The sequence below is a fragment of the Lynx rufus genome, unplaced genomic scaffold (genome assembly GCF_022079265.1).
Source record: "Lynx rufus isolate CCGP_SWC_20201006 ecotype Redwood Valley unplaced genomic scaffold, mLynRuf1.p SCAF_25, whole genome shotgun sequence".
NCBI lineage: Eukaryota > Metazoa > Chordata > Mammalia > Carnivora > Felidae > Lynx > Lynx rufus.
Window position 1 is genome coordinate 9,381,669 of NW_025814840.1, and position 19,297 is coordinate 9,400,965.

Here is a 19,297-nt window from a genome sequence, read left to right on the forward strand (position 1 = left end):
ATTAAATCTGTGTTGAAAACTGGTACGGTAACATAGTTTTTAGGAAAAAATCCAGGACAATGCTTCGAAGTCAGCGAGAAATACATATATAAAAAATATATACTATACTATATAATAATAACATATAATTATATACAGTAGCAGTTATACACTAACATATTTATATTGGTGCTTTCTGCAAATAGATCAATGAAAAACACTGCAATATATTACAAGAAAAAGTAAAAGAAGGTACCAAACTCTCCAATTTTTTTTTCATTCTCACAACTATCTTAAGAGAATTTTTATTAAGTTTATTTATTTTGAGAAAGAGAGAGAGCATGCACGTGCGAGAGGGGGCGGGGCAGAGAAAGAGGCAGAGAGGATCCCAAGCAGGCTCCACACTCAGTGCGAGATCACGACCTGAACTGAAATCAAGAGTCAGACGCTGAACTCACTAAATCACCCAGAGGCCACAAGAGCAGAGACTTTTGTACATCAGTGTAAACATCCAGCATGGCGTGATGCATTAATAACAGTGGTATTTGGTAGTGATCAGAATATAGTTATATACTCAAACGCATATACTTCTTGAGTGTATAAACATGTCACATTTATATTAGTAAAGGCAGGTTTTTACAATTTTGCGACATGAAGACCATAAACTTGTTAAATTTGTTCAACGGAATGTAAAAGGAATGGCTTTATGCAGTAAACTAATTAAAAAAAATTTTTTAATGTTTATTTATTTTTGAGAGAAGAGAGAGACAGAACACGAGCAGGGGAGGGGCAGAGAGAGAAGGAGACAAAGAATCGGAAGCAGGTTCCAGGCTCCAAGCTGGAACCCAGCCCCATATGGCGCTTGAACTCACAAACCATTAGATCATGACCTGAGCTGAAGTCCGATGCTCAACTGGGCCACCCAGGTGCCCCTGAAGTGAACTAATTTTTAAAAAGTATATCTAAGTATAAATATGATCTAACTCAGAAAGACATGATGTAACAATACCACATGATGTTGTTGTTCTGGAATATTCCTGCTCATAAAGTAGAGTAAGGAATAATCTCTGAACCCAGCACCAAGATATATAGGTAACATCAGCTTCCTTTAGAAGGGTTTATTAACAAATAAATTTAAAGTCCTAGATCAAATATAAAACTTGTAGATATCTTCTTAGCACAAGTGAGTCAATTAATTATTCTTGGGCATTAGAGGACACATTTTACATCTCATTCATTTTCTTTTTTTTTTTTTAACGTTTATTTATTTTTGAGACAGAGAGAGACAGAGCATGAACAGGGGAGGGGCAGAGAGAGGGAGACACAGAATCCGAAACAGGCTCCAGGCTCTGAGCTGTCAGCACAGAGCCCGACGCGGGGCTTGAACTCACGGACCGTGAGATCATGACCTGAGCCGAAGTCGGCCGCTCAACCGACTGAGCCACCCAGGCGCCCCTCATTTTCTTTTTTTAAAAATGTTTATTTATTTTTGAGAGAGTGAGAGAGACAGAGCATGAGTGGGGGAGGGACAGAGAGAAAGGGAGACACAGAATCCAAAGGAGGTTCCAGGTTCTGAGCTGTCAGCACACAGAACCCAATGTGGGACTTAAACTCACAAACTGCAAGATCATGACTTGAGCTGAAGTTGGCGCTTAACCTACTGAGCCACCCAGGCGCCCTACATCCCATTAATTTTCAAAAAATAGTATGATTATTATTAAAATATAGTATTAATAGAATAATAATGTTCCAGGCAATCTGGCACATATTCAGCAATCAACACAAATCTGTTGAATGAATGGATGACATCTGTCCTTAAGTGATAGCTTTTTTTCTTGAGAGAACATTATAATACCTTAAACGCTTCCTAAGTACTTATGTTGATAATTTTGAAAGAAACTGGATGACACCACATCTTACAAAAGGTGTTAAAGTCTTAGGAGGTAGGTACATTACATTTTTCTCTCTCTGCATTTCTTCCCAGCTGAGAAATGGTGGGAGGGTAAAAGCTGAAGTTAATGAAACTCACTGCTAATCTTTTTGGATGCCCCAGAACGTTGGGCAAATTAATTTATTGCACCATTTCCCTAGCTGCAAGGGAATGACAAATTAACAGGGATTCATGGGTCGCTTAGCATTTATTCAACAATAAAGCATGTATTTAGTGGCCGTTATGTACTGCCCTAGGAATACTATGATGAATATGAGGGCGGTCCCAGGGAAATGACCGAGGAAATCAGTAAGTTACAATACAAGGTGCTAAGTGCTGGGTAACTATGAAGGAAGAGTTCTGGGAACACAGCATGGTCAACCTAACTCTGCTTGGGGAAGATGAACCATGGGAAGAGGCATCAGCGAAACAGTGAGATTTAATCAGGGTCTTGAGAAGAATACACACGTGGCAGGCAAGGAGGTTCAGCATACTGCAGGCAGAATGGGGACCGTGTGCAAGCACAGCGTTTGGGTAATTCCCAGTGAACAGTAAGACACCAGCGTGGTAGAACTTACGTAGGATTAATGGAAGGGAGTGGCTCTTAGGAGCTTGCATAAAATTCTCCAATTTCAGTTTGTAGGATAGGTGCCTGTGGGCACCAGGGAGTCAACAGTTTTTTTTCTTTAAACATTTATTTATTTTTTGAGAGATAGAGACTGAGCATGAGCAGGGGAGGGGCAGAAAGAGAGGGAGACACAGAATCGGAAGCAGGCTCCAGGCTCTGAGCCGTCAGCACAGAGCTTGACGCGGGGCTTGAACCCACAAACCGCAAGATCAAGACCTGAGCCGAAGTCGGGTGCTTAACGGACTGAGCCACCCAGGAGCCCCTGGAGTCAACAGTTTTTAAGGTAGAAGCGTAACGTTATGCGGCTCATTTAAAAACATATAGATTATTCTGGAATCAGTACCGAGGAAAGACTGGAGTGAAGTAAAACTGGTGGGAGAGACATAACTGAAGAGATCGTTAAAGAAGACTTCAGACTCCTTCAGTTGCAGTGACGACGACTCGCACAACAACGGGGGAGGGGTATGTCAAAGACGAACCGATTCTGAGAGCTGGCGAGACCCAGACTAGGGAGGAAGCAGAGCAGAAAGTTTTTATTATTGCTTTTGTTTGTTCTGTTTGGGGATGAGAATGGCAGACCACAGAGCACCAGTGGTTAGAACTCTTGTTTTTGTTTTTTTTTGAGAAAGCCAATGAAATGCCACTTAACTGAGGAGCTAATAGGATATTTAGGAAGAACTTGCTTTGTAGTAGAGACTCTTTTATTCCTTACGACAATCCCAGGAAGAAAATACCACTATTTCCATTTTTACAGATAAAGATACCGAAGCTCGGGGAAGTTAAATATCTTCCCTCAGAGTAGATACAGCCATCCAGTTCCCGGCTGGGGTTGTACGCAAGGTACAACTGAAATGCAGATTTGGAGTAAGACAGGGTCCCCCAGTAGGTAGTGGGTCATGACACTTCTTAGAGCTCACACGCCCTGTGGCATCAGAATGAGCAGCAGAGGGGAAACGGCCAAGAAAGTCCAGCGAGATGCTGAGTGAGGCTGGAACATGAAGAGGGCAGACAGCTTGCCCTGTATTTGAAAGGAAAGAGAGCGGGCGCCTGCGTGGTTCAGTCGGTTAAGCCTCCAACTCTTGGTTTCAGCTCAGGTCATGATCTTACGGTTTTGTGAGTTCGAGCCTCGTGGCAGGCTCTGAGCTGAAAGTGTAGAGCCTGCTTGGGATTCTCTCTTTTTCTCTCTCTCTGTTCCTCCCTTACTTGTGATGTCTCTCTCAAAATAAACCTTAAAAACCTTAAAAAATAAAAAGGAGGAGAAAAGCTCCCTTTCATACATGTTTCCACATGTCTCCCGGCTCCATCCGCAAAGCCTTCCTGCCCCTGACACTCCCCCTCAGCCCCCAGACTCACTCTCCCCAGTGTCCCTGTCAGAATACTCACTTCCTATACACTTTCCTTTTTTATGCACATCTATAGCCTTTCACTAACTACTCAATACTCTCCACAAGGCACTTTTTAAAAATTTATTTATTAAAAGAAATTTTTTTCAATGTTTATTCATTTTTGAGAGACACAGAGCATGAGGAGGGGAAGGGCAGAGAGAGAGGGAGACACAATCTGAAGCAGATTCCAGGCTCTGAGCCATCAGCACAGAGCCCGACACGGGGCTCGAACTCACGGACCGTGAGATTATGACCTGAGCCAAAGTCAGACGCTTAACCGACCAAGCCACCCAGGCGCCCCTATGTTTGTTTATTCTTAAGAGAGAGAGACAGAGCATGAGCGGAGGAGGGGCACAGAGAGAGGGAGCCACAGAATCCGAAGCAGGTTCCAGGCTCCGAGCCGTCAGCACAGAGCCCGACGCGGGGGCTCGATCTCACGAATTGTGCGATCATGACCTAAGCTGAAGTTGGACACTTAACCAACTGAGCCACCCAGGAGCCCCTCACAAGGCACTTTTTTAGAGCAGGGCGTCTCCACCTCAGCACTGCGGACATTTTGATCTGGATAATTCCTTGTTGGGGATACGGGTTCCCTGTGCGTTGCAGGAAGTTTGCATCATCGCTAGCCTCCACCCAGTAGATGCCAGGGACGCTTCCCCCTGACAACCAAACACGGCTCCATAAACTGCCCAATGTCCCACAGAGGACAACACAACCCTGATGGCGAAGCGCTGATGTAGAGGATAAGAGTTTTGTGCTGAGAAAGCAAAAATTCTGGTTTTCTTGGGTTATCCTTCTTAGTAAGGAGATGGGAATTACTCATGACATAACTTTCCTGTAATACATTTTTGTTTATTACATGCAGAGTGAAGATGATATTACCTATCTCCCAGTGCTGCTCTGAAATCAGGTAATGTGAAGTAATGGTATGTGTTAGGGTTCCCACATGGGGACTGGACCATAGCAGTGCTTGGAAAATGGGAAAGACTCGAGCAGATTAATGGTGATACTCAAGTTTTAACTGCATAGCAGTAAAAATAATCAATTTAATAAAATTTTTAAAAAATGTTTATCTATTTTTGATGGGGGGGCAGGGGCAGAGACAGAGGAAGACACAGAATCTGAAACAGGCCTCAGGCTCCAAGCTGTCAGCACAGAGCCCAACATGGGGCTTGAACTCACAAACCACGAGATCATGGCCTGAGTTGAAGTTGGACGCTTAACTGACTGAGCCACATAGGCACCCTCAGAATAATCAATGTAATTAGTTAATTAATTAATTATTATATTTTTAAATGTAATTTATTGTAAAGTTGGCTAACATACAGTGGGTACAGTGTGCTCTTGGTTTTGGGGGTAGATTCCCTTGGTTCATCGCTTACATACAACACCCAGTGCTCATCCCAACAAGTGCCCTCCTCAATGCCCATCACCCATGTTCCCCTTTCCCCCATCTCCCCAGTCAGCCCTCAGTTTGTTCTCTGTATTTAAGAGACTCTTATGGTTTGCCTCTCTCACTCTCTGTTTTTAACTATGTTTCCCCCCTCCTTCCCCCATGGTCTTCTGTTAAGTTTCTCAAGTTCCACATATGAGTGAAAACATGATCTCTGTCTTTCTCTGACTTATTTCACTCAGCGTTAATACCCTCCAGTTCCACCCACATTGCTGCAAATGGCATGACTTCATTCTTTCTCATTGCCAAGTAGTATTCCATTGTATATATAAACCACACCTTCTTGATCCATTCATCAGTTGGTGGACATTTAGGCTCTTCCCATACTTTGGCTATTGTTGAAAGTGCTGCTATAAACATTGGGGTATATGTGCCCCTGTGCATTAGCACTCCTGTATCCTTTGGATAAATTCCTAGTAGTGCAATTGCTGGGTCATAGGGTAATTCTATTTCTAATTTTTTTGAGGAAACTCCACACTGTTTTCCAGAGCAACTGCATCAGTTTGCAAAAATAATCAATTTAATTTAAAATGGTCTTTGTAAGTTGAAAAAATGTCCCAGAAAAACAGCATTCAGTACCGCCATGTTGACCTTTTGTTTAATACCTGGAGACAGGTTCTCAAACTTATCTTTTATTCTAAATAGGGAGAACTTATATGGCAGCCACAAGTTAAAAATATGCTCAAAATAACAAAACATAAAAAGGTTGTTAGGAAAAAAAAAAGAATATGCCCAAAGTCATAAGAAATTAGTGGAAGAAGAATATAAATTTCAAATTTTGGCCCCTCATTACTTAATTCTACTTTGTGTTGGTTACAATGCAACATTTGGAAATAAGCTATATGTTAACATAGAAGAGGCGTGTTTTACTGACAATTCATTCTTTCTTATGGATTCATTTCCATTGTTTTTTCCTTATTGAAAGTCGTCCTTTCAATGTTTTAAGACCAGAATTCATGCATAGGGATTCCTAACTCTATCTTATACCATGTGGCTTACATAATATGTGATTCCCTTTTTTTTCCTTTTTAAAATGATCCAGTTGTGTGCCATGCTTTTATGAAAATTAATCACAATATTCATATTGCAATAGGTTAATGCAGGAAGTTGTTGTTTAGGGAAATATGTAGCAGTTTACTACTCTTTGTTCAATGATCCTAATCAAAAAAATATAAAGACTCATTCATTTTTTTCCCCAAAAGCTTACAGAGTAACAAAATTAAAAATATGTATGTCTGGTATTAGCCAACCTAATAAAAACAGTGTTAGGCGGCCATGTGATTTTATGCCAAATGAAGTAAACTAAAGAATTTGAAACAATAAAACTACCTCCACTTTTGTGAGAATCTAGACAGCAATTTTGAAACTATAGATAGCTTCAACCTAATTCCATAAACCATCATTCAAAATTGAATGCTGACAGGGACACCTGGCCGGCTCAGTCAGCGGAGCATGAGACTCTTGATCTCTGGGTTGTGGGTTTGAGCCTCAAATTGGGTGTAGAGGTTGCTTAAAAATAAAATCTTTAAAAAATTTTTAATGTTGACGGTGGTAGAGAACAGAAGATATGATCAAGACCTCTGTGCCCATTGAGGTTAAAAGGCTAATGGAATTCAATATACAAATTCCTGACTTCAATGGATTTCATTCAACCATTAGCTGAAACATGACTTCAAATATAAATAGATGCTGATGATAGATACACACAGTTCAGGATAGCTGTAGCTCATTCCTCCTGTTGTGATGCTTTAATATGAGTTCAATCGTCCCACAGCATCATAAACAATTTCCATTCCTTCAAGTGTGCAATTTCTCTTTTTACAGAATGAATATGATAATGTTAGGCAGTACAGTACTTGCTTTTTGTGAGATTTTTTTTTCAGATAACAAAATTGCCTAACTAAATTTTGCTGCCAGGAAACTCAGAGTCAAGCTTAAAGACCAACAGTAGTAACTTCTGGTCCCTAGGGTCTACCTAATTGTGACTGATATTTCTTTCTTTCTTGGTTCTCTGGTTTTAATTACACTTTTTTTCCTCCCCTAATTTTCTTTTTAAAAAAATGTTTATTTACTTATTTTTGAGAGAGAGAGAGAGAGAGAAAGAGAGAGAGAGAGCAAGTGAGCACACTGAGTTGGGGAGGGGCAGAGAGCAAGAATTGCAAACAAACTGTCAGCAAAGAGCCTGATGTGGGGCTCAATCCCACCAACCACCAGGTCATGGCCTGATCCAAATCAAGAGTCTGACGCTTAACTGACTGAGCCACCCAGGCACCCCTCCCTTAATTTTCTATTTCATTTATAATTATTCTATTTTATTATTGTACTAAGCCATCTAAAATCTTTTTATTTTATAGGTTAGAAAAGCATAGTAGAGATACACAAGTAAAAACAAGAGTAGATGAAAATGTTTAAGAATATTAATAATGTAAAGAAAAATATGATTGAACATTGAAAAGGCAAAGTCAAATATGGAAGTTCTTTATTTCAAAATACTTAATATCAAAGTTATCTGTTTCTTTCCCAAGGCACTGTGTGTTGTTACACTATGAATGCAGTCTAATTTTGAAATGAAATTTCACTACTATTGAGAAAAATAACTTTCCGTATGAAGGGCTTATAGTATTGTGAAGACCATCATATCCATTTGGACCATCTACTCTTTTTCTAAAATGCAAAAGAGAAGTAATATAAAGTCTATCATCTTTAATTGGGTTTGAACTTTGCCAAGAAAAGTCAGAGATTTAATGGACAGGTAGATGGAAATGTGGAAGACATTCAAGTACTTCCTAGAGTTTACTTGGACAGCATTAAAAGCCACCAAACTCTTCACTAGTGCAGCTATTTCTATACCAGACTAGTATTTATAGCCACTCTGTAGTACTCTACATTTTAATGGTTGTCCACATGACCCTAGAAAAGTTTCAAAAGATAAGGCATCTCAGTTAGGAATCTTCAGGCTAGAACATCTCCTCAACATGGCAGAAAAAAATTAAAGATGAAAATAGTGGTGAAGAAGGAAGTCAACGGCCATGGCCTTAATAAAATCAGGATGAGTTCTTAACCAAAATATTAGCCTTCTTGGCTTTTTTACTTTACCCAAATCCTTTAAAAATGATGTCCATCTCTCTGCTTCAGCGGAGCGTATCAAATATAGTCTCTGATCTGGTGAATTACCATTTCCATTGCTCATTATTCTATGTACCAAGTCCGTTCCTAGCTTTGGTATTTCCTCTACTTGTGTCTAATATCAAAATGCATTTGAATTATTCATTATACAAATTCTAAAAATATTTACTAAAATCTAATGTGGAGTCCAAGCATGGAGGATACTGGAAGACTATATGTTTCATTCTAAAATATTCACTCTCAAGAGGCAACATGATTATTCTCAAGAGGTCATGATTATTGTGACCAGTGGGATTTACTCCTGGGCTTTGGGGCTGGTTCAATATTCACAAATCAATCAACACGATACACCACATTAATAAAAGAAAGGGTAAGAATCATATGATCTTCTCAATAGATGCAGAAAAAGCATCTGACAAAATACAGCATTCATTCTTGATAAAAGCCCTCAACAAAGTAGTGATAGATGGAACATACCTCAACATAATAAAGGCCATATAAAAAAGACCCACAGCTAATATCATCCTCAATGGGGAAAAAAAAATAAGTGTGTCTACTCTCTCTGTTGCTATTTAACATAGTACTGGAAGTCTTAGCCTCAGCAATCAGACAACAAAAAGAAATGAAAAGCATGCAAATCAGCAAAGAAGAAGTCAAACTTTCACTATTTGCAGATGACATTATACTGTATGTAGAAAATCCAAAAGACTTCATCAAAAAATTGCTAGAACGGATACATGAAATCTGCAAATTACAGAATATGAAACCAATGTGCAGAAATTTGTTGCATTTCTATACACCAATAATGAAGGAGCAGAAAAAGAAATCAAGGAATCAATCCCATTTGCAACCAAAAACAATAAGGTATCTAGAAATAAACCTAACTAAAGAGGTTAAAAGATCTATACTCTGAAAACTATAGAACACTTATGAAAGAACTTGAAGAGGACACAAAGAAATGGAAAGGCATTCTATGCTTATGGATTTGAAGAACAAATCCTGTTAAAATGTCTATACTACCCAAAGCGATTTATACATTTAATGCAACCCTTATCAAAACACCACCAGGATTTTTCACAGAGCTAGAACAAACAATCCCAAAGTTTGTATGGAACCACAAAAGACCCCAAATAGCCAAAACAATCCTGAAAAAGAAAAACAAAACTGGAGGCATCACAATTCTGGATTTTAAGCTCTATTACAAAGCTGTGGTCATCAGGGCAGTATGGTACTGGCACAAAAACAGACACATAGACCAATGGAATAGAATAGAAAACCCAGAAATGGACCCACAACTATATGGTCAACTCATCTTCACAAAGCAGGAGAGAATACCCACTGGAAAAAAGACAGTCTCTTCAACGGATAGTTCTGGGAAAAATGGATGGCTAGATGCAGAAGAATGAACCTGGACCACTTTTTTACTCCATACACAAAAACAAGTTCAAAGTGGATGAAAGAGCTAAATGTGAGACAGGAAGCCATCAAAACCCTAGAGGAAAACACAGGCAGCAACCTCTTTGACCTTTCCACAGCAACTTCTTCCTAGACATGTCACCAAAGACAAGGGAAACAAAAACAAAAAGGAACTACTGGGACTTCATCAAGATAAAAAACTTCTGCACAATGAAGGAAACAATCAACAAAACTAAAGGGCAACCGACAAAATGGAAGAAGACATAATTGCAAAGACATTTCCAATAAAAGGTTAATGTTCAAAATCTATTAAGAACTTATCAAACTCAGTACCCAAAAAACAAATAACTCAGTTAAGGAATGGGCAGAAGACCTGAATAGACACTTTTCCAAAGAAGACATCCAGATGTTAACAGACACCAGAAAAGTTGCTCAATATCACTCATCATCTGGGAAATACAAATCAAAACCATGATGAGATACCACTTTATACCTGTCAGAATGGGTAAAATTAACAACACAAGAAACAATAGGCAATTTGTGAGGATGTGGAGAAAGGGGAACCCTCTTGCACTGTTGGTGGGAATGTAAACTGGTGCAGCCACTATGCAGAACAGTATGGAGGTTTCTCAAGAAACTAAAAATAGAACTATCCTATGACCTAGGAATTGCAATGTTAGGTATTTACCCAAAGGATACAAAAATACAGATTTGAAAGGGTACATGCACCCCAATGTTTACTGCAGCATTATCAACAACAGCCAAACTATGGAGAGAGCCCGAATGTCCATCAACTGATGAATGGATAAAGAAGATGTGGTATATATATATATATATATATATATATATATATATATATATAAAATGAAATATTACTCAGTCATGAAAAAGAACGAAATCCTGCCATTTGCAAAGATGTGGTTGGAGCTAGAATGTATTACGTGAAGCTAAGTTAGTCAATCAGAGAAAGACAAATACTGTATGATACCATATGATTTCACTCATATGTGGAATTTAAGAAACAAAACAGATAAACATATGCGGTGGAAAAGAGAAGAGTGGGAAACAAACCACAAGAGACCCTTAATGATAGAGAACAAACTATGGGTTGACTAAGGGAGGTGGGTGGGGGATGGGCTAGATGGGGGATGGGTACAAATGAGGGCACTTGTTGGGATGAACACTGGGTGTATGTAAGTGATGAATCACTGATTCTACTCCTGAAATCAATATTGCACTGTATGTTTACTAAAAAGAATCGAAGTTTAAAAAAATGTAAAAAAAAAGAACAACAACAAAAAAGGAGTCAACACGAGGTGCTAGAGGAATGACAGTAATAAGAAAAAGTCTGATGCAGTAGTAAATATCTGTGACAAACGTATATTTTTGGAGTCATTTGATATAACAATACAAGATAATATGAATTTTCAGAATGAATTCAGTATTCACAAGCATTCAAAGTGTGTCTGCTCTTTAACAAACATAATATGTATTTATCTTTTATATTAGATTTTAAAGATTAATCTGAATCAACTGTATGTGAGTTTTAGGGAGCTCTCTGATTAAAAAGACTTAATAGAAAATGAGCAAAGTAGTAGAAAATACAAAGTGAAGGACGCTTAACACAAGGTTCATTTCAGATGCTATTAATTTCTCCCTCAATAGCTGGTTCATGTGGTCGCAATATGGAAGATTTTATAGAGATTTTAATCTTCCTCTGTCCAGAACCCAGGGACTCGGGGATATAAGGAATTTAGAAAAATGGCTTTATATTATTTGAAAAGCTTTGTCTGTACAAATGTAAAACTCTAAAACACAAGGGGTGTCACTGCCTGAATCCTTTCAAAGAAATTCCTAAAACAGCATGAAAGGAATCTGTGGCCTTATTAAAGCTCTATTCACCACAGAGAATTCCATACAAGACCAATCCACCTTGATCCCAAAAAGAAATGTGTGGGCATCTCATTAGCAAGCAGGGTCCTGTCCAGTGTCTCTTGGGATGGTCCGTGTGTGTGGGTGAGTGTGTGTGTGTGTGTGTGTGTGTGCGTGCACGCATGTGTGCTTCTCTCCGTATATTTTGTTTTCCATTTTCCCCCAAACTAAACGTTTAGGGGAAGCTTAAAATATCAACTGTTTTCTTAAATGAAGGATAACTCTGCACAGGCATATTATTTGGGCAAATTAGGTCCCCAAACACACTTTAGCTTCACTGATGAAAATAATGTAGGGTAAAGAAGGTAGCCATGCCCCTGGCCTTAATTCAACACCTAGGTAGCTGCATTTATAACCTCTTTACTGGTCTCCATTACCTGAATGTCAAATGCACATTTTTGTCAGGTTCTTAAAGCAGCTCCTTGAACTTTTTAATAATGGAAATGGTGAACTGCAGAAGGTTCTGTATATAAGACAGCATGAAATAAAAGCATGAAATAAAAGTTGATTATGCCACGCGCATGGGGTGCCGACAGGGATCCAAGTTTCCACTCAGCACCAAAGCGGTTTGCATTTACTGGTATCTCTTAAAACTCTGATGAAACAACATCACTATACCTCAAAGAGTGTACTTTTTGATGAAAACCTTATCTTCTGCCCTCCCAGTGGAAAGCGCAACATCTACAGTGATGGGGTGCTTGGAATCTAAAGAAAAGATTTCAGTGGCTGATACAGTGGTCTATAAAATCACGGTAACAGTCACATGAGGACAAAATGTCTCCGCTGCAGCTCAAATAAATAACTGGATTTACATTATTTATTGGCGAAAAGAAGGACCTACATCTATGAGCTATAGGAAAAAAGATCCTAGCTGCAACCATCATCCCCCGCCCCCCAACAAATACACACCCTTAATTCTGTTATTTTGCCTAAAAATTTACCAATATCATTGTATTTTGCTGGGTGAATCGTGCAACTCTGAGGGAGTGACATTTAATAAACTTTGGTGGCTGTGCCATGAAATTAATCTTATAATAGTGTCACTGACAAATTATGAAATCCCTTTGCTCCTCCTGATGGTCATGGGAGACCAGGACGTGGATTGGGTGGCAATTTGTGGGAAAGGTCAGCACTATTTTTGGCCTCTGGGTCACTGCCTAGAGGAACAGGCCAGCAGAAGATTCGGCCAGAAGCCTGATTTGGCGGGGGGCGGTGTGTGGAACAAAACTGCCTTGGTATTTTCAGTTATACCTTTTATGCCCTTTCCCCCATTTGTCCTGAAATTCACCACTTCGGTGACTCGGTCTTTCAACAAACCTGAACTTCATCCCACCAAAGCATAAATGATCATTATCCGTGATCTTCATTATTGCTGTTATTACTGAAGAGGCGTAAGCAGGCACTGACCAGATGTTTTTCTATTTACAAACAATCGTTCTGGCTGTTGGGCAGAGAATGGGTTGACTGGGGATCAGAATAGAAGTGAGAAGGTGAATTCAGGACCACTGCAGAGCACTGGTGAGACGGGAAGGTCTCACTTGCGTGGGGGGAGGGTTGGTGGCATCTGACACAGACACGAATGAAGATTTTGGAGCAGTGGCTCTAAACCCCAACTGCACATATGAATCTTTTGAGGAGCTTTTTAAAAAAAATTCTGCCTTCCTTTTCTGGGTGCAACCTGGGAACCAGCATCTTTTCACCATAAGCGTTGAGAACCACAGAGTCAGGGCTGAACTTGGAGAACTTGATGGGGTAGATGTGGAGAGGTTAAGAAGAGGGAAGTCTCTTGTATGGCAACTAGATTTCTTAAATAAGTAACTGGTTTATTGTGTGTCACTGACCAAGAAAGAGAAGACTGGGAACTTAGATTTTTATGTGAACTCTCCTGGGTTTTTTGATTTGGTAATTGTTTAAAATACATACGTATCAACTTTGCGTGGGCCAAAAACCAAAACAAAACCTTGTAAAAATAAACAAACGAAGACAGATCTAACATGTAGGTGACCAGCTGCAAATTCTGTTTAAATCAAGCAGTTAAACTCTAATTATGGATTTCAGACTCTCACAGAAGGTAGAAATGAAATTCTTTGGAGACTCTTGGAAACACAATCCTTAATTACCTGATACTTCATTAAGAATAAAAATGACCTCGTGGACTTCATAAATTGTACCTGTGAATTAATTTATTTTCTTCCTCCCATTCAAATTAAGTAATAACACTCTTCCTAAGGAAACATAAAAGATTCTCCTAAGGTAATGGGTTAAGTAGTAAAGCTAGGTCCTCATGTCTCATTAACTCTCAAGTCTGTGCTACTTCTGAAATGTGGTTTTCAACACTTTTTTTTGAGAGGCGGGGCATGGGAGAGTTGTTATAGAGTTTTACTTTTGAAAATACAATTTATATAGATGGGACACTTTTCTAAATTTTTGCCAGCATCTCAACAAGCCTACCATATTCCTAATAATATTTTAAAAGTCAAATACAAGAAAGCAATGAATCTTATAATGAAATATACCTTAGTGATAATATCTCTCTCTCTCTCTCTCTCTCTCTCTCTCACACACACACACACACACACACACACACACACACACACACACAGTAGTTATCCAAGTAGTCTTAACTGGATCAAATCAAGAGTTACAAGGCTTATACCTTATAAGAATCTAATTATAGAACATTTCCTTCAAAAGAATTCTGTATATAGAAAAACTGTCAGATACTGTATTTTGTGGGTTTTATATCATATTTATATGATGATACACCAAGGGAGTAATTGTCACAAAACCTCAGTGATCCGGGGATGATTAATTAATTCACATGTGCAATTATACAGTCTGTAATTTAGTATTCAGTTTTGTCTAAGCCTGGCCTAATTTTGGGAAAAAAGAAGTTTGTATCTTTCCATTACAGCACTGAACTACAGATATTATACTCATAAACATACCAGAGCATCAGTCATATTTCATATACTTGATGTTCAAAGAGTTGCAGATTAATATTATTTTCAGAATCCTACAAGCATAGAATTTCCTCCCTCTCCTGGAATGACTGTATTCTCAATGTGTATTTATCACACGAGGAAGAAAAGAAAAGCATCTCCGGAGCCTTGCAAGTCGTAAACACATACTTCGAAGCAGAAAAGACAAAGGTCATCTCTGACCCATCAGTTTTACTCCTCATAGCAAATTCCATTCTCAGTGAGCAGGAAGAACAGCAGGAATGGTTCCTGTTGAATCATAACAAGGGTTCAAAACACTAAGTAAGAAAATATTGAAGTTCTACATACCTATTCCAAGTGGGATCATCAAACTAATCCAATTTATCAAGGACTCTGCTGTGTGCTGAATTTCTCTTGTAGAAGGAAAACAGGGGCCATGTTACCACGAAAGCTGAAAATCGAACAAAATAATGAAAGAGGAAGTTAATCTAAACCAAAACAAAAGACAAAATGATACTCGGAAAGCTAAGTTGTGAGATGGCATTTCACTTTCTTCCAGTCCTGTTGAGATACAACTCACATACATCACTGTGTAAGTTTCAGATGTACAGCCTAATAAATTTAATTTACATATATTGTGAAATCATTATTGCTGTAAGTGTAGTTATTAGCATCCATCATCCCATATAGATACAATAAAAACAAAGCAAAAAAGAAAAGAAAAATAATTTCTCCCTCCTTGTGATGAGAGCTCTCAGAATTTATTCTCTTAACTGTTTTCATATATGTCATATGGCAATATTATCCATAGTCATCATGCTGTATATTATATCCCTAGTATTTTTTTATCTTATAACTGGAAGGTTGTTACTTTTTGACCAGCCTTCTCCTACTCCTCCAGAGATGACATTGTAATTAAATGATAAATTTTATAAATAGAGATTTTCCCAGAATTTTCCAAATGTTCATCAAGAAACTCTATTCTTCTATAATATGTGTTGGTGTCCTGCTGAATGAGTGATTCATGGCAGCTACTGGGGAAACAATGAATTTGTATAACTTACCTCTCCACATAAACATCACGTCTTATGGTCTCTGTCACATGGTCACATGTCCTTGGTTTGAAACTTCAAATAATTGGGAGTATTTTTTAAAGTTTTTTTTTTTTTTTTGAGAGAGAGAGAGAATGCATGAGCAGAGGAGGAGGGGCAGAGAGAGAGAGAGAGAGAGAGAGAGGGAGAGAGAATCCCAAGCAGGCTCCACCTTGTGGAGCCCGATGTGGGGCTCAAACTCTCAAACTGTGAGATCATGACTGGAGGTGGAATCAAGAGTCGACTGAGACACCCAGGAGCCCCGGGAGTATTTTATTAGCTTTCCCCTTTAATATGTACACAAAATGAATATATATGTATACCACTTACAGAAAGCTGAGTGATGAGTTTCCTTCATAAATTTATAGCAAAGAAGCAAAGAATCGCTCACCTGATTAATACAATTGACTTCATGGCACCAAGTATTTGACCTTCACTCACCATTTTGATCAACATTTACTGAGTGAATAACATGAACCAGGTATTGGGGTGAAAACTGAGTAAGACTTGGTTCTGCCTTCGACAAGCTTGGTCCAGTCAAATGGAAGAGACCACACTGGACACAGATCATCCCAATACAGGCAAGTAATTGCCCGACTGTGGTACAGAGAGGGTACAGAGGTGGGCATCACCAGTCAGGAGGTCTTCAAGCTGAGTCTTGAATGCTGAGTAGGAAAGTGGCAGACAGACAAAGGGACATGGGGGTGGAGGGGAGGAGAAGGATATTCAAGCGGCATATTCAAACGCAGGAAGCTGTGAGGGAGAACGGCATGTTCTGAAAGCCGCCTTAATTGGTGCACAACAGGGTGAGGAAAGTGGAACATACACAAACAAATGGCAGAACATCTTTTTACAGATTTAAATTACTGTAAATCAGCCTAACGGCGCTAACATAAACAACTACCCTGGTAATTGTAGAGAATTTGAACCCTGTTCCAAAATCCTGTATGCACATTATCTCCTTCTAGCTTAATGAACTCTTTGCAGGACAGTGTGACCTTACCTGCACTGTGTAGGGGAAACTGTGGCTAAGGGGACTTGATCAAACCACAAAGTGAGTCATGCAGACTGAGGTTCAAGCTGGGGCCAGTCCTCCGTCAGCCGCAGGGAGAGGCTCAGGATGCCAGGGTTCATGAGGAAGCGCGTGCGATACAGCGATGAACGTGGTGTGGCCATTACAGTCACTGTCCTGTTTCATGTCAACAGCTTTCTTGCTGTGTGCAAGTTGGGCTCTGGGCACAAGTACACCGTTTCTAATATCGCCCTTTCTGGTCCCAGCTTCATGAATGCAAGTGTGGGGCAGAGAAACAATACCGTGATTGTAAGTGCACGTTTCGTTCACCTTGTGAGTTTGGACATTTCAGTGCTAGATGTCTCTGCGCAGGCATATTGCGGGCATGGTGGCTGCTGTGTACCACTCACCAGCAATGGAAAAACCGGTCTTTGTGTCTAAACCCAGCTGTGATCCTTGAATTCCCTTTGTTGATTTAACTATTACACAGGAGCCTCTCTCAGGCTTGGTGGAAATCATCAGTACTTGAACACTTGCTGGTGCAGTGTGCGGATGAAGGGCTTGGATGTGGGTAAGAAGGTAGAATTGTTGCATCTGCTCAGATAGGAAAAGAGGCCAGCATCATGTGTGACATCTAAAAATGGGGAGAGTGGGCACAGAGATGCAGGAAAGCAGGTTTAGCAATGCAAAAATGAAGCCTTGCCTGTGACACATAAAGAGAAGGCTTATGTAAGAAATAAAAAATTGAAAGGAGCCCGTGGCATTCTCTAGAGGATGAGAAATACAGTTGCTGAGGCTGGAAAAGACTGTAGAGAACTCTTCTCCCTTCTTCTCCCTCCTCCCCTTTTGCTCTTTTTAAAATCCCGAAGTGGAACTGCTTAGAACACATCTTACTCAGTTCGATTTCCCGTCATGAAGGTGAGAGATTGGAAGATCTTCTGGTAGACCCCAAACCGCCTTGCCCTCATGGAAGAGGACAGGAATTTACAATCTTGATGCTTTTCCAATTGAGAAACCATATGCTTGCTCACAGGCTTTCTCATACTTTATAATGCATTTGGAATTATTTTGGGTTTAAGGGAGAATGACTGCTTGAAAAGACAGCTCCTGCCACAAAGGTCCTCAAGATGGAAACCAACTCCAGGCAACTGCTGGGGGATAATGCCTGGAAAACACACTAGACGTAACATGGACAAAATCCAGATGGGGGTATCATCTAGAATGCAACGTCTAGCGATCGTCTTGTCTTACGACTGTTTGACCAACTGCACTTGCTACCAGAAGAAGGACGCTTGTTCTCAGGTGGGACACAATAAGTGGAAGATTAAGATAAAGTATTACCCGAAACCAGCACAAAGAGGCAAATAAACAAATAAAAATATCTCTGAAAAGACTAGTGGAAGGAAACTCGGAGAAGAGACATTTAAAAGAGAAACTGGACTATACACAGAATCCTAAAGTGAGTAATTTATAGAAAGACATTCATACTGAGTGTATTACCCACATGTTTGTGTGAACACTCAAGTAAGTTCACACGTGGTCCAACAGATCTGACTTCAGCGATGTGCAATATAAGTCAGCACTTGCTGGCAAGTCAGAGATCGGTTCTCTAGAGAACGCTGACAAAGAGCTCCCATGGATGTAAACTCTGGAAGGACAAGGCGGGTCCTATAAAACTGTGTACCAAGAGAGCGTGAGTGCATAATCCATGCGAGAGGAAGTCAGGGGCACGAGGCCTGGTACCCTGGTACCCTGGTACCTGGTACCAACGAGGGTTGGTAGATGAGATGAGGGAGGCAGAGACAGAGAGAGAAGTAACAATTCCCCATGTGCTGCTAACTCATGAGGCATTGATTAATTCATCCAATCGTTTCAACAACTTTGTAACGCAGGCCTCATTGTCACTAAGTCGTAACTGAAGAAATTATTTTTTTTTTTTGAGAGGCTAATTCAGAGTTGGAACTTGAACCTATGCTTGAATGATACTTCAGTGATTTCCCTGATTAAGCTCACTAATAGTAAGGCATGTGTAAAGCAATATGTAAACTTTCAAAATCTGAATGGCAATTAAAGAAATACAAATAAATTTAAAAAGTGACACATATTATGTTAGTTAAAATTATAAGCAAGAAAATATAAATGCAGATGAGGTTACTGGGAAAACAAATGATAAATTCATATAGTTCTGGTGTACTATACATATATATAGCCCATGGACCCCCCCCATCTGATCCATATCTATATTAAGAGTCCCTAAATACATTCATATCTTTGGACTATTAATCTTACAAATTACCCCAAGGGAATAATTCAAAATTAGAAAATGGCATACTTAGGAAAATGTTTATTGCAGCCTTATTCATTATAGTGAATAATGGAAACAATCTGTGTATCCAACAGGGG

The 19,297-nt window shown here is 39.5% G+C and overlaps 1 protein-coding gene across 1 annotated transcript in view; it reads right to left on the minus strand.

Annotated features, from left to right (window-relative positions):
• The window catches only part of CHRM3 (cholinergic receptor muscarinic 3), a 253,134-nt gene extending 237,896 nt beyond the window's left edge, over nt 1-15,238 (minus strand). The window contains exon 1 of the mRNA XM_047088691.1: nt 15,140-15,238. The gene's annotated coding sequence lies outside the window, so the exon portion shown is untranslated. The remainder of the gene's footprint in view (nt 1-15,139) is intronic.
• Nucleotides 15,239-19,297: the final 4,059 nt, after the last annotated feature.